Here is a 12,014-nt window from a genome sequence, read left to right as displayed (position 1 = left end):
AGGAGTGTTTGCTGTGTGTCTACTGTCACAACCAGTCACTAGTGGAGTGGAACCAGACCCCAGAAATCCCAACACCCTGTCTTGGCTAGGAGCAAGCCTGAAGATCCTGATTGATCCACACTTCAAATGAAAGGTTTCTAAAGGTATATTGGGAAGTGTTGGCCCTGGCATCCTGTGACGCATCCAACCCTAAGGGAACTCAGAAACAATAATAAGAACAAAGGAAGAGACAAAAATGGCATCTGAACACCCACCATTTTTGCCATAAAGTTCTTGAAATGATGCTCACTCTCCCTATAAGAAATCCCCATGCCTCTACTGTGTATTTTCTGATGTCCTAACCCACAGCAAATTACAAGAAACAATTTAGAGCAAGGAAAATAGTTCCTCACTTTTACTTTACATTAGAAAGATAAGAGAATAAAGGGTATCCTGGCATCTGAGCAATGGAGACATGCAAATTGGTGAGCACTCATATTTAAATGCATTTTGAAAGAGAAACAGTGCAAACCAGATTCCTTAATCACACTACAGCAAAGCTAAGAACAAATAAAGTTCCTACCCTTTGTAAATTTTCAAAAGCTCACACAAACAGTTCTTTAAAAATGAAGACATTGAAACCATAATTGGGCACATAATACCTAAAAAATAAAATTAGTGAAGAAAAAACTACATATTAAAGCTCATGGAATGCAGCCAACGCTGCACTTAGGAAAAATCATAATTGAAGCATTTCAGTTACCACAATGGAAGAAAATTGAGTTAAGCATTGAAACTTCGAAACTGGAAAAAGGATAAAAGCACGCTACACCTTGCAAAAGTTTTGGGGGAAGAGGAATTTTTAAAATAAATAGTGTATGGAGAACTAATTAATCATTTAAAAAACAATAAGTAAAACTGGATCTCTGTCTCTTTACATCGAAATTACAGATGAATCTAAGATTTAAAAACTTTTTAGGGAAACCATAAGACAATATGGGCGAATATGTTTATATTCGTGGGATGGGAAAGGCCTTTCTAAGCATGATATAAAACACCAGAAACTATAAAGGAAAATACTGAAAAGTTTGTCCATATTAAGAAATAATAATAACTAAAGCAAAAGGCAAAAAAAAAAATGTATAGCAAAACACACCATCACTGGTTAGTTTTTCTTGGAAGCAGTCTCTCAGACTGAGATTAGAGTGTAGGAAATTGATTGGGGAGTGCTGGTAGGGTCAAGCCTGTGGGGGGAGTGAAGGGAGCAGGGCTGGGTGGAGAAGAGATTGGCCTGCAAGGCAGTCACAATAAGGTCCTCAGCTGAACACATGGGGAATTCTGGAGTTGGGTTGGGCCTTCAGATTGTCACAAATCAGAGCAAAGGGGTTGGATCTTTAAACACTTGCACTGACCACTAATTAGTTGTGAGCATGAACTTGGAAGGGATATGAGCTTGGTATGTATGCAGAAGGACTCAGCTGAAGGCTGTCAGCCTCCAACAATCTCAGCAGCTGAAGAAATGAGGGCTTCTGTGCCAAAGGGCTGGGGATGTGGGAAGGTCTTGGTGGCACACCACAGCATCCTCTATAGTTCATCCCTCACCTTGCTCAGGCTCATTTGCTTCATATAAATAAATTCCAGAGCAATTCTTCCAGGGTTATATTGAACTTCTTTTCCGGAGGAAAAGTTACAAAATCAGTAAAACACACTACAGCATCTGCCATTGGAGCTGGTCTTAGGGCCTCAACTGTTACTTATCATCTCCATGCTGCACTACCCATTCTAGATTTCCTCTCACTCTCAACTAATATTTTCTGCTGTTCTAGGTTGCTTGACTGGTGGAGTGACTAAAAGCTTCATCCTTGAGGGGTCTGAGACTCTGGACACCATGCCCTTCTTAGGCCATGGCTAGAAGACTTGTTGTCATTTCTAAGAGATATCTAAATGGCTCACCCAGACACCAAACCTATTCTTGCCCGCCCCCATTGTATAGCAGTGGTCTTATCTCCCCCCCAGTGATTAGGGTCAATTCCCGCTGTCAGAATGGTGACTTATTTTCTTTTGGCTGGTGCTAAAAGTGAACAGGCAGCAGCCATGGATTGCAATTTAATGGAACTCTTGTGTTGTCCCCTGAGGAAGGCACTTGCAACCTGGGAGTTAAGAACTCTAAACCTGCAGAACTCAGAATTATGAGGATGGGAAGCACATATTCCCCAAGTGGGTCACTGGGAGGGATGATAAGCAAGACAACTCCTATTCCTATTCCTTAATTCCCAAACCTGTATATTCTCCTGTATAATGGTCATTGATTTAGGATGTATAATGCTTCCTGGTGGGTGACACCCCATCTTGTCAGGATATCGTTTCCAAGCTGGCACTTCAATTGTGCCTTCAACACACATTTTATCACTCTGTCTGGCCAGCGCCTTCTCGGTGGTGCAGTATGTAATAGAATCCTAGGCCGTGTGCCCAATGTTGGACTCCTTTGGCCAGAAAGTGGATCCCTGGGTCCAATCCAATGTTATGTAAATTCTTGTTTCAGTAGATTAAACACTCTATGCTGTTGAATAGTGGTGCTGGCTGAGGCCCTCCAGGAAAGAAAGACAAACCCAAATCCTGAATTTGTGTTGATTGCTGTTGAGATGAATCATTGTCCCGTGCAGTTTTGAAGAGGTTCGGTGTAGCCAACTTGCCCCAAAGTTACTTACTGGTTTCCTTCAAAAATGGTTATATATTGGAGATTCACCACTGGTCTCTGTTGTAGGCAAGGTCAATAGCTAAGCCAGCCTTAGTGAGTAGGTGATTATGCTGTTATGCCCATGTTTTAACTTCAACCCTGCCATTGTTGTAGAGTTTCCAAATTTAGTAAATACAAATCCAGGATATCCAGTTAAATTTGAATTTCAGATGAACAACAAATAAATATTAGCATAAGTGTGTTTTATTTGAGGTCACAGTGTCCCTGGGCTGCTCCTATCCAAGGACTGATCACAGTAGGGGTACTAGAGTCTGGACACTTCTGCCAAATGCAGAGGGGCTCTTCCAACAAACAACCTTTGCACTGGAGCTCCTCATAAGCCTGACTGAGACTTCACCAAATTTCCCCTGCAGTCTTGGAGTCTTCCCCCTATTCCTCCTTGCTGCTCCTTCGCCTTTCAGGTATTAGGCCTCGTTCCCATCTGGAGGTTTTTCTGGCCAACTCCTGCTCCTTCTTCATTTATCTTTCACGAACTTTTCCCCCAATAAATCTCTTGCTCTTCTAATCTCATCTTGGCATCTGCTTTCCAGACAACCTAAACTGACACAGTTGATACCACAAATAAAACAAGAAAGCACACAGTAAGATGGGATTCTGAGACGGGGTCACTCACCATCTGGCTGGCAAGAAGCAACCCATCCTGAATGGTATACAGGGCACAGATAGTATCTGACACAATGTGACAGCCCAATGCCTGAAGATTTCACTGGTGGTTACCTGGGAAAACATCCCAATGGAGGGAACTCTGTTGCTGATTGAGGCATTTGAAGGCTATGGGGGAAACTATATCCAAAGAAAGTGGAGTTGGCCAGTTATTACTAAATTGTATTGATGATCTACAGAGAGACAAGGAGAAACTGAGAACAGATGACTGCAGTTTTAATACCTTAAAGGGTAAAGATAAGAGTCAGGGGGCCTCTTTGGAAGCTTATAAAGAGAACTTTATCTCCTACAGTGGAAAAGAAGAAGACATAGATGAGAAGCAAATGCAGAACTTAATAATTACACTTGCAAATATCCAGAGATGATTAAATGTCTAGCCAAGGCATGTCCTATGAGGCTAATGTGAGGGCTCTATTTGGAACAACCTGAAACCCTTAAACATAGAATGGGGACATGTGGATGGGTGCCTTCAAAGATTGAGGCTTTGTAGACTTTCCTGGACTCTTAAAGCCTGTAGAGGTGGTCTACCTCTCCCTGTTAAGAACTAGAACTTCTACACTCCTGGAAGACTTTTTAAAGACCTTTCTCAGGGCAACAGGTGCTCCCTTCAGGAGATGTCCAACTTAATTTCCTGGCTGTCAAGCCAATAATTGGAGATAAATCCTAGCATAATCTACTGAGAAAGTACTAGTGGGATGACTGGATCCACAGATCCATTCAACGTTCATCTTCCCAGCCCTATAGTGCAAATTGGATTTTATATATCTGGAAGTTGGAATAAGTTCCACATTGAGTCCTTGATCTGTGTTATAAAAGCTATCATAGTGGGAAAGGCCAAGTGGAAACTTCTAAAAATGCCCTTCCCAGCCAAGACAGTAAAGCAAAAACACTATCACAGACTGGATGGAGGAAATTAGTGCCACTCCTAAAGATTTCAAGGAAGTACCCATCATATCTCCATTTAATTTGCCAGTCTGGCCCCTGAAGAAACTGGATGGATCCTGGATAATGACTGTATATTGCCGCAGGCTTCACCAAGTTGTAGTCTGTATTACAACTGCTGTGCCATATTGTTGCTAAAATAGATTAATAAAGTCTCAGGTACATGGTATACAGCAACTGATTTGGCAAATGTGTGCTTTTCCCTTCCTATAAGAAAAGAGGGGGGAAAAAACAGTGGGCAGGATAAGAACACTTATTTACAGTTTTCCCCAGGGCTTTGTTGATTCTCACAACCCCCAGTCAGAAAAGATCAAGGTTGTCAGGATATCAAATCCATTACACCATCTGATCTAACACCGTAATACTGATTGGACAGGATGAGTAAGAGGCGTCTGTAGGACACCTGTGCTCCAGAGCATGGGAGATAAACCTTATAAAGAGCCAGGGACCTGTCATTTCAATAAAGATTTTAGGAGTCCAGTAGTCAGAGGCATACCAGGACACCCCCTTCAAAGTAGAAGAGAAATAATTGCGTCTTGAATCTTCTACCACAGAGATGGAAGTAGTGCACCTGGTAGACCTCTTTGGGTTCTGGGCACAGAACACCCCACCCCCAGGATTATTGCTCCAGTCCATATATCCGGTGACATGGAAGGCTGAGAGCTATGAGAGAGGTTGGGTGCAGGAGAGGAATCTGCAGCAGGTCCAGGCTGCAGTGCAAGCAGCCGCTTAGACCATCTCTGACGGATCCCATGGTGTCTATCAGTTATGGGCAAGGATACAGCGTAGAGTTCAAGGCCAGCCCCTGTAGGAGAATTGCTACACAGGCCCCTGGGGCTCTGGAGCAGGGCAATGCCATCTGCATCACAGAATTATATGCCTTTCCAGAAATAGCTTCTGGTGTGCTTCTAGGCCCTGGTAGAGACAAAATGCTTGACTGTTGGACACTAAGTGACTGTGTGTCTGGGAGCTGGTTGCTGTCAGAGCCACCAAGTCATAAAGACAGACTCAATAGCAGTCCATCCTAAATTGAGCCTGAGCAGCACCAGAGTGCAAGAGTAAGTGCCAGAAAAGTAGTCCAGACTCCTAGATGTTACAGTTTCCCTAGCTCCCCTCCATTAGCTCATACCAGTGGGCATTTTGGGAATCCTGTAGAACAAACTAAAGAAGGAAAAAGGCTCGGCTTGGTTTATAGATAAGTCAAGTTCAATAGTGTGTGAAAGTTGAGAAAGGATGGAGGCTATATTATAGTCACACTGATGGGTGATCTTCAAAGACAGTTGAGGGGCAAAATTTTCCCAGTGGGTGGAGCTGCAAGCTGTACACATGGTCATCTGGTCATTAACTTTGTTTGGAAGGAAAAGTATCCAGTGTGAGAATATATATATATATATGGACTGAATGTGTGCCTCCAAAATTTATATGTTGAAGTTCTAATTCACAATGTGACAGCATTTCGAGGTGGGGCCTTTGGGAGGTGATTGTGTTTAGGTGAGTTCCTGAGGGTGGAGTCCTCATGGTGTGGTTAGTGTCCTTATAAGAAGAGGAAGAAACATGACAGCTTTCTCTCTCTCCACATGTGCACCCAGAGGAAAGGCCAGGTGAGCAACTCAGAAAGAAAGCAGCCATCTGAGAGCTAGGAAGAGGGCCCTCACTAAAAACCAAATCTGTTGGCATCTTGATCTTGAACTTACCAGCCTCCAGAACTGTGAGAAATAAATGTCTATTGTTTAAGCCACCCAGTCTATGGTATTTTGTTAGAACAGCCTGAGCTGACTAACACTGTCTATATATATAATATATACACATATATATACACATTTATATATCTATACGTTTATATAAAATCTCTCTCTCTCTACATATATATATATATATATATAATTCATTGAAGGGGTTCTGGGTTTGAAAAATGACTCACGGGGCTGGCTGGGTGGTGCAGTGGTTAAGTGCGCTCGTTCCGCTTCAGCAACCCAGGGTTTGCCCGTTTGGATCCCAAGTGTGGACATTGCACTGCTTGGCAAGCCATGCTGTGGTAGGCGTCCCACATATAAAGTAGAGGAAGATGGGCATGGATGTCGCCTCAGGGCCAGTCTTCCTCAACAAAAAGAGGAGGATTGGCAACAGATGTTAGCTCAGGGCTGATCTTCCCTCCACGCCCCCCCCAGAAAAAGACAAAATGACTTACATCTAGAAACTGGGCAAGGGATCATGACCTTTGTGTTTTTGTTTTTTTTTTTTTTTGGTGAGGAAGATTGGCTCCGAGCTAACATCCATTGCCAATCTTCCTCTTTTATGCTTGAGGAACATTGGCCCTGAGCTAACATCTGTACCAATCTTCCTCTATTTTGTATGCAGGACACCACTGCAGTGTGGCTTGATGAGCACTATGTAGGTCTGCACCCGGGATCCGAACCCACAAACCCCAGGCCGCCAAAGCGAACTTAACTACTACACCACTGGGCAAGCCCAAGGATCATGACTTTATATTGGGGTGGCCCTCATCCTCCTGATCATCTATATTTGATTTATTTTGGTTGTACAGATGGAGCAATAGCCTTGGTACCTGCCACAAGGAAATCTTTCTTCTAATAACTATCTCCATACTCCTCTTCAAGTTAGACCCCTGGCTGCAACTCTAACCTTATTGCTTATTCTGATAATTATGCACACCTTGCTTCTGACAACTAAGCACCATCACCTGATCTCTATTATTTTGGGATTCTATTATTGCTAATAGGGAGCCGAATTCTACAGCAGCCTCTTTTACTGGCTACCCTAACCTTCAACCACTACTAAACTTCTTGGAGTTACTGGTGCCTCTCTCATGAGTACATTCCATAACACTTTGGCAAATAGAGTGTCCTCCTGGCTCTCCCATGGAACATAGTTATTCGAGTGGGTTTTCTGGCCTAACAAGATATATTCACTCTTCCATGTCCATTTCTCTAAGCATTTTATCCCTTCTTTCACTGTCTTTCTTGACGCATTTCACCTTGACTTAGTGTGGGCCATCACCTTCTTCTTGTTTCTAAAAGCCATCTTAACAGCATATTAACACTATTTTGCAGGGGACTTGCCAGGCTATTAAATGTTGTATTACCTATACCTATAAAGTGTCCCTTATTCAATGTTATGCTCTGTTTCTATTGATCTTGCACTCTTAGAACCCAGTCCCATACATACTCTCAGAGCTCCTGGTGGTATGTTAGCTAGATCTTGTAGATCCTTTGGAGTATAGTCTGTGTCATCTATTGGCAGATTCAATATCTAACCATGTTATGTTGTGACTTAACCCTAGTTATTGCTCTGTTATATGGGAAGGTGAATGGAGACAGATCTTGAAAGGGATGCATATTGTCATGCAAGGCACAGACCTCTGCATGGCCTTCAAGCGAGCAGGCAGTAATATTTTTTTCACAGGAAGGAATGGTTCATTTCTGCCAGCTTAGGAGATTCAGAGGAATTTGAGAAATCAAGATGTTTGAGTACATCAACCCAGATGTCCCCACTCCATGTTCCAGGTTCCTACTCCAGCCCTGAAGTTCTGATCTTCATGTAGCTAACCTCCAGAAGTTTAGAATTTAACCTCTTCCTCTTATAATTAATCCCTGGGTCTGATAATCAGCTTTTCCTACCTGCCTCTGGTTGCAGAAGGAGAGTGTCTTTATATGCTGCCAAGGAGATCCTCTGTTTTTACACTTAGTCTTTAATGGGTGACTAATCACCTTCAGCCTTTGAATGTCTTTCCCCAATGTTTTGATTGCTCCCAGCATCATCCACCCATTCCAATGTTCTTATATTTATTATTTCCCCTGCATTTCTCAAACGCCTGATATTTTGCACCCACCATGCATTCTCTTCTACTGGTGTACCATGTCAGTTCACCACCAATGAATGTTATCAATTGCACTGCTATTGGGCTCTGCCCACTACCAGTGATGAGGTTCTTGTTGCCAACTTGCATGTGGGTGAGGTGAGGTGATTCAGCTCAAAATCCCATTTTACAGTTGGCATTTGGGCATGCAGTTGGCTTTCTAACTCCTGGCACCAACTTTTGTAAGTTGGAGTCCCCAAGAAGCTGACTCTGGAAATGGAGACTTGCATGCAGGAAGTTTATGGGAGAGTACTCTTCAAATCAACATTTCGGTGGGGAAGAAAGGAAACAGAATTAAATAGAAGTTGAACTGCAATGCATTCATTACAAAAGCCTCAGTCCATCTCCCAGGGGACACTGAAGCTAAAGTGACCCTTTAGAGTTGTCCTAAATTGGGGCAAGGGAAACAGGCCTTTACATTTCCTCATTGACCAGTTATTGGATACAGGCTATTCCAAGAAAGGAAGTATGACTTGCACAAGGTGACTTTATCTGTGAGCAATCTCTGAGTGAGGGACTCAGGTAAGACCTTTAGCCACAAACACTCCTGGCATTTGGGGAAAGGGATGCTTCAGTTGTGAGGCGGCAGTGATCAGAACTACAATATCCACTCAATGCACCATTGGAAGGTTTGAAACATGAACAACGAACTGTCGGAGTTGTTTGCACTAAGGGTTAATGACCCTAAAATATCAGTGCTTTAACCAAATTAAAAATAAAACAAAAGGCAAAAGCCACAATAGAAAACTGGCTAAAGGATATGAAGAGAAAATTTCATAACACAAATGGCAAAAATACATGAAAAGATGTTCAACTTTGCTAGCAATCTGAGATACAAATGCACACACATACATATGCGTGTATATATGTATGTATGTAGTTAGCAAGGATGAAAAAGATTAATATTACTCTGTGTTAGGAGAGTAAATAGGCTTTCTCTACACAGTTGTGTAAATTGGTGCAACCATTCTGGAAGGATTTATAGAAGTAATATGTATCAAAATATAAAATCTGCATAGCATTTTTTATCCAGTTGATTACATTCCTAAGAATTTATCTCATGGGGATTATAGGACAAATGAGCAAAGATATACATATAAGGACTACATATTACAGTCTTGTGTCTAAGAGAGGACTTTTAAAATAACTTAATTGTCCATCAAGCGATTATAATAGTTTAAATCCATTTATAATACAGCCACACAAAGGAATACTCTGAAATTATTTTAAAAGTCTAAGATATGTCTGTATTGACGTAAAAGACATCCAAGGAATTACTGAGTGAAAAAAATCAGATTGCAATGTACCAGACTTACTATTATCTCACTGAAACAAGCTGTTACTATAAACAAATTATATATAAATAATTTATATATATACATATATAATTTTTATTTTATTATTTATACTTTTCTATATTATTTCTATTTTATACAATGGCACTTATTTTCTTTAAAACAAGAAATAAATCAATTTCACTATTAGCCTAACCATAAAATAAATCAGAAAGGGTGTCAAAAGACAACTTCAAACCACAGGCATGGTGAGAAAAGCAAGAAAGAATAGTGGCCAGCCTACTAGAGTGAAGGGAAACCAAAAAACTAGGAAAGGGAAATTATTCAAAAAGCATAGTAATCTAGGATTATTTTGTGCAGGGGTAAATATAGCACAATATTATGGAGAATAAAGTAAATGATGCTCATAAAATGATTTTGGGTCACAAAGAAAACCTTAAAGCCCTTTTAATATTGTCTGCTAAAGAAGACAAATAAATGTATACTTTTCAAATGGAGTTTCCACCTGGACAGTTAAAACAAGAGACTATGGCAGTGCCTATAGGAGCAAACTGAAGTTCTGTTGCAAATGCCATTTTGTGCAGCTTCTATTCCCCATGGAACAATAGAAATCTTGACAAGTAATGGCATCTCAAATAGAGTATTGAGCTAACTCTTGATGCTCCACATGTGTGGGAACCAAGAACATTTGAATCATTAAATACTGTGAGGCTCCAAACACCAGTCAACTGGAACGGAGTGCCTTAAGAGTTATCTTTTTGGGGCCAGCCCCATAGCCTAGTGGTTACGTTTGGTGCACTCCATTTCAGGGGCCTGGGTTCGGTTCCTGGGCGTGGACCTACACCACTTGTCAGAGACCATGCTGTGACAGTGACCCACATACAAAATAGAGGAAGATTGACACAGTTGTTAGCTCAGGGTGCATCATCCACAGTAAAAAAAAAAAATAATAATCTTTTTGTGTGTGTGCATGGGTGAGGAGTGGCTCTAAGTGCTGCTAGCAAAATAAAGGAAAAAGGAAAGACAAAAGGGTAACCTATAGAGGAAAGAATCCCCCTCTGAATAATTAGGAGCTGACTCAAGAAGCGAATTAATATCCCTCATTGTCTGAGAGGGCAGGACTATGAGAGGAGCTAGTTCATCCCTTCATAGTAGAGCTGGGAAGCAGGAGGTCCCTGGGTGGGGCAGCATTTGTCCCTCTTAGTAAGCGGCTGAGTGTTATTGAGTGCTATCCAGGGTTTCTCTCTCACTTGCAGCTTGTACAGGCTCAGTTTCCTCTATTTTCTTCAAAAGCCCAGTAACCTGGGGCCTCAAAAGGCTAGCCAGAAATGGTGGGAGATGCACAGACCTGGACCAAGGAAATCGACTGCTTCAGTACATTCAGGAAGGTAGCAAATAGGGCCTCTATGGATTAATGCCAGTCCTGTATGTCTTCTGACACCACCGCTTATAATAGATACCAGAGAAGCAAACAGTGGAGGAAATCGAGCCCACCTAGAAAATCTGAGTTGGCACAGAAATGCGCAGAGGGAAGTCTTGAAAAACTCAACAGCAGCACAGATAAGCACGGTATGGTGACTTTCGCATTTCATAAAATCAGATGTGACCTGCCTTTGTATTTGGAGAAAAAGACAACTCATTAATGATCTCCAGAAGCCATCAATATTAGTTTGTTAAGGCTGCCATAACAAAGTACCACAGATTATGAGGTTTAAACAACAGAAAGTTATCTTCTCACGGTTTGGGAGGCTAAAAGTCCGAGATCAAGGTGTCAGCAGGATTGTTTCATCTGAGGCCTCTCTCCTTGACTTTGAGATGCTGTCTTGCCCCTCTGTTCTCACATGGTCTTCCCTCTGTACCTGTCTGTGTCCTAATCTCCTCTTCTTATAAGGATAAAGGTCATATTGGATTAGAGCTTATCCATATGACCTCATTTTACCTTAATTATCTCTGTAAAGGCCCTATCTCCACATCCTAAGGTACTGGGGGTTTGGGCCTCAACACATGAATTTTTTGAGGGGGCCAACTCAGCCCATTAACACCACCCATAAGGCTCCTCTTATTTGTATAAACAAATGTACCAGGTGCACTGCCCTTCAGGCTCCAGCTCTGAGCTGCAGAAGAGAACACTGAGAGGACAAGGGCAAATACTTGTCTCCTCATTCAGATCACTTATTCCCTCTCAGACTGAGGACTGCACCACTCTATAGCCTATCACCTTAGAGTCTTTAATAACTGCCCAGCACTGTGCTAGACATCGTAAGGAACACATGAGGAATATGGCACTACAGTGGCCCTCAAGTTGTTTATTGTCTTGTAGATTGCGAACAGATGGAAGAGCCCATAAAAGGAGAATGGATAGAAAAAGTGTTGGGGTCACTCATAACAGGAAGAATGCAATGACTTCCGTAACCAATCTTGCCCCTGAAGCTGAGAACTCCAGGCCCCAAGAATAATGTAATTGAAGAATGAAATGACAGAAATACAGGTGATTTTATTG

Source organism: Equus asinus, chromosome X (genome assembly GCF_041296235.1).
Source record: "Equus asinus isolate D_3611 breed Donkey chromosome X, EquAss-T2T_v2, whole genome shotgun sequence".
Taxonomy (NCBI): Eukaryota; Metazoa; Chordata; class Mammalia; order Perissodactyla; family Equidae; genus Equus; species Equus asinus.
The sequence above is the reverse complement of the archived record's forward strand: the minus strand, read 5'-3'. Positions refer to the sequence as shown.